This window comes from Pteropus alecto, unplaced genomic scaffold (assembly GCF_000325575.1).
Source record: "Pteropus alecto unplaced genomic scaffold, ASM32557v1 scaffold78, whole genome shotgun sequence".
NCBI classification, from domain to species: domain Eukaryota; kingdom Metazoa; phylum Chordata; class Mammalia; order Chiroptera; family Pteropodidae; genus Pteropus; species Pteropus alecto.
In genome coordinates, this window is record NW_006443124.1 from 9,396,767 (window position 1) to 9,401,251 (window position 4,485).

The window sequence follows — 4,485 nt, forward strand, 5'->3', positions numbered from 1 at the left end:
CACAGAAAAAGAACAAAGAGGAGCCAGCAGAAATAATCCACCATGGGGACCCGGAGGAAGAACCTATCTTCCCACTACCATTCATCTCAGCGGTTCTGTCAGTCCCTGTGCAGCTACTTTACTTACAATTGCCAGACAGGCCCTTACCACTAGTGCCTTCGCCACCCCAACCTGCCCCAGGGCTTCGGCCCGGCACCATGTCCTCTGCCAGGTTCAAGTTCAACTCCTCAGATCATTCTGCCTGGTATATGGGGCTGATGTCTAGCCAGGAGGCACAGGTCCGACTCTAGGGCCAGTTTCACAGCATGTTCCTAGTCCACGACTCCTCCACCTACCCCAGGGACTAGGTACTGTCTGTGTCTGAGAATTCGCGGGTCTCCCACTACATCATCAACTTGTTGCCCAAGTTTGGGGACCTGGAATTTGGCCATTTGCTGGCCTTGCTGGAGTTTTATAAGACTCACTACCTGAACACTACCACCCTGATAGAACCAGCACCCAAGTATCCAAGCCCATCAGAATATATATGGACTCTCTATGACTTTCCTGGAAATGATGCCGAAAAGTCCAAATTAGCCACCTCACAGTTGTCACCCAATAAACTTATTCGAGAACCCAATGATAGATTAAAAATAGTTAAAGAACAGTCCTTAGGACACAAATGAAAGTTTACTGTTCAGATTTTCTTGCAGAACGAGCAGCAAAAGAAAAGATTCATGAAGAAAGGGAACAACTGGCACTGCAGCTGGCAATTTTGCAGAAAGACAAAAGTATCTTTGAAGATGGAGACAGGCAGCCCTTATAGAAATACCTATCCAGTGACCTAGACCAACAGGCCATACCGCAAGAGGTAAAAGCTGGGACTAGGAAACCTACAAACTCGATAAGAACAGCAGAGACATGCCAGAGGCCAGAGGAGTCGCCTACAGAGTCCTATAAGAGACTATGTGAGGAGTTCCGGGTATATACCCCTTTTGACCCTGAGGGTCACAAACCCAACGCATGGTCAACACAGCATTTGTGGCTCAATCCTTCACTGATATCTGCCACAAGCTTCAAAAATTAGAAAGGCTTTGCTGGAATTAATGCCACCCAGCTACTGGAGGTCACAAACAAGGTGTTTATAAACCACAACCAGGAGTCACAAAAGGTAATTGACAAATGGATGAAGCACAAGGTGTCCCTGTTAACAACTGCACTGGGGAACCCAGGTCCAGAACAACAGACTGTGGCTCCTTCATGGAAGAGAAAGGAACCAGAAGGAGACCCCCACTTCACTGTGACCAATGCACCTACTGCAAAGAAACCAGCCTTTGGAAAAACGAATGCCCTCATCATAGAAAAATACCTGAAAAGCCAAAAGAATTTCAATCAACCTCATAAAGGAAGATACCAGCCTAAGCCAACAGCTGGACCGAGGAACGATCAGACTAGGAACAAGCAGGCTCCCTGATCCTAGACCCCCAGCAACCTATGGTCACAATAAAAGTAGAGGGGCCAATCAATGACTTTTACAGTGGACACTCAATACCATGGCCAAACATCAAGAAAGGAGTCCGTGAGTTCCTAGGGGCAGCTGAATTCTGTTGAATTTAGATATCAGGTTTCTCTGAGATTTCAAGCTACTATATAAGGCCACAGATTTAAATGTAAAGATTCCCCATGCTGTAACTGAATTAATGAATAATCGAGGACATAAATGGCTGACCAACGCCATAACAACTCATTATCAGGGACTGCTTTGCAAATATCCACGAGTCTGTCTTGAAACTATGAACATTGAACCCTGCTATGTTTCTGCCCACTGAGCAGGGGCCTCCCGACCACGATTGTGAGGAGGTCACGGATGAAGTTTACTCAAGTAGGCCTGACTTGATAGATGTTCCTCTTCAGGACCCAGAACTGGTATTGTTCACAGATGGGAACAGCTTCATCCATGAAGAACCGCGCAAAGCCAGCTACGCAATAACAACTATTGATGAAGTAATCAGAGCTGAGGCCCTGCCACAGGGCTGGTCAGAACAGCAGGCCGAACTATGGGCACTCATCCAGGCACTGCGACAGGATGAAGGAAAACAGGCCAACATCTACACTGACTCAAGGTATGCCTCTACTACCTTGCACATACATGAGGCCATTTACAAAAATGGAGGATTGCTGGCGGCAAGAGGAAAAGAAATCAAGAACAAAGGAGAAATCTTCCAACTGCTAGAGGCAGTATGGAAGGCTTCAAAGGTGGCATTCACTGCAGGGGCCACCGATACTTGCTTGGGTTGGTTTGCACCTACTCCAGAAGGGTTGAAGCCTTTCCTACGCGCACTGAATGTGCACGAGAAGTAGCCAGAGCCTTATTGAGGGAAATTGTTCCAAGATACGGACTACCCCTCTGTATTGGATCAGACAATGGACCTGCCTTTGTGTCTGAGATAGTCCAGACCTTGTCCAAAGCTTTAGAAATCAAATGTAAGCTCCACATGGCCTACAGGCCACGAACTTCAGGGAAAGTTGAATGGATGAACTGGACACTCAAAACCACTCTAGCTAAGCTTTGTCAGGAAACCCAGTTACCGTGGATAGATATGCTGCCTTTAGCTCTACTCTGAACGTGATGCACCCCAAGACCTTCAGGCTACTCCCCTTTTGATATCCTTTATGGGAGACCTCTCCTAGTGATAGGGAAGTTAAAAGGAAACCCTCAATTAATGGCTGACCTAGAAGTGTCCCAACAGCTTCAGGCCTTAGGAAAGACCCTCTGTAGCATCACTCGGGAAACTTTAGAAAGAGCCCCTATCCCTTTAGGGAACTGGGTTCACCCCCTTCAGCCAGGAGATGAAGTATGGGTTAAATATCAGAAAAAGGAGCAGCTCCAGCGAAGCTGGATAGGCCCTCACAGTTATATTAGCAACTCCCACTGCTCTTAAAGTTGCAGGTATCACCCCACGGATCCACCACACCTGGGTAAAGAGAGCAGCACCTCTGGAAAGCCAGGAGACTTGGACTGCAGAGCCTCTTCCTGATCAACCGCTCCGAGTTACGTTCCAGAGGCAGCAGAAGTCCACCTGAGATCGTCGACCCTGCTCTGGCCACCCCAGAAGCTGGCCAGTCTACACACAGCAGAAGCTTGAGGATTGACCATTACCACAGTTGGCTGAAACTGGCACAGACAGATTCCACCAACCCTCGTAAGTAGGAAACCAACATGCCCTGCTCCAGCCACAAACCAGAAGCTGGCTGGTCCACACGTGGCCAAAGCCTGAGGAATTTCATCGTGGGACTCCTTATAATTGGACACTGCGGAGGGAAGGAAATTAGGGCAGAGGACTGTGAGCTATGTATTCATGTCACCAAAGGAGGTAAGAGAATTTCCACTGCTTTAATTTTCTATAGCTACTATGACTATCAGGGAACTGAGAAAGGGATCTGTACCTATAACCAGACTCAATATTCAATATGCGACCCAGGAAGTAATCAACCTTATGTATGTTACAACCCAAATAACCCTCCCACTGAAACAGTTTTCAAAATAAGGGTAGCTCTGAGGGACCACGGGGGAGGATGGACAGATGGACCCATGTTGGCCCAGACTAGAGTGAAAGAGAATCCTAATCAGATAATCCTAAAGTTTGATGCTTGTGCTGTTATGAGTCAGGGCCAATGGGAAGAAGGGAGATCCTGTGGATCTCTCAACTGGAAAGAAAATTATAGAACAGAAGAAAAGTATATATGTCCCCACAGTTCATATAGAACAAGCTGTGCATATTGGTCATGTGTCCTATGGGCTACTTGGGAGAAAGACACCAACAAGATAAAGGTGCATTTAAGAAAAGGGGTAGCCTTATCAAACTGCACCACACATATGTGCAATCCATTAGAGTTCATCATAACCAACCCCTTGAACTCCCATTGGAGTTCCAGATAAGTATTAACACTTGACATTGATGGGACAGGCTAAATCCTTATGTTCAAATTCGTATCTGTATCGTAGGTCGAGTACTAGCCCATTCAGCCCAAGTCTATCAGGTTTATAAGACCTCCTACAAGGAAGTAACTGAACCCTTACCCTCATCACCACAATCAATCAAAAACTTATTTCTCAGAATGGCTGAAGGAATAGCTCACTCCCTGAATGTCACTTCCTGCTATGTATGTGGGGGAACACTAATGGGAGATAGGTGGCCGTGGGAAGCTACTGAATTGGTTCCCAATCAGGCAATGCCAGATATAACGGCCCCACATACCTCAAACAGTGGTCAATGGATTTTAGAACATACTATTATAGGACAATACTGCCTGGCCAGAGGTGGAAGAAATCTCAAACACTCAGTCAGAAACTTAGTTTGCTCAGGCCAATGATATTATAATGCCGCCTCCAAACGAAGCGTGTGGCAGGGAAACAGAAAAGAGAGAAATCTGTTGGCCAGATTCCCAAGGCTAACTAAAGCCTGGCATAACCCAGGCAGGATCCAAGACTGGACGGCTCCACGT